Raw genomic sequence first — 490 nt, forward strand, 5'->3', positions numbered from 1 at the left:
ACTGGGCCACTCCAAACTCCTCGATTCTTTCTGGAATTAGAGGTAGAATTTTGCAAAAAAAAACTCAGTTGCACTTGATCTTCAGGTAATGCCAAGTCATCAATGTCATCTTGCCAAAAAACCGTTGCCTGTGCAAACTGTTGCTCAGAGTGATCTTGCAATCACAAAAATTGTGGGTTTGATTAAGCTTCCTACTTCCACATTTCAATGTGTCCTAGAGGCTCTCAACCTTAGGCTGCTGGTCATTCTGCACACCAGTGTACAGAAGTTTGTAAGTCTGACTGGATGCGTTTAAAGCACTTTAGGAAACATTAATTGATCCGGTTTGTTTTAAACTGGAATCTTTTTAAAGTCCTGTTACAATGCTTTAAATGGTTCCTAAAACATAATAAGTTGGTATTAAATTATCTGGTCATTCAGGTCCATAGGCAGTGATACATTATTTTAACAAAGTACTTTGCTGAAATTAACAAATTTATGCAGCATCTTA

The sequence above is a fragment of the Cyprinodon variegatus genome, unplaced genomic scaffold (genome assembly GCF_000732505.1).
Source record: "Cyprinodon variegatus isolate N-32 unplaced genomic scaffold, C_variegatus-1.0 Scaffold1647, whole genome shotgun sequence".
In the NCBI taxonomy this organism is placed as follows: Eukaryota; Metazoa; Chordata; class Actinopteri; order Cyprinodontiformes; family Cyprinodontidae; genus Cyprinodon; species Cyprinodon variegatus.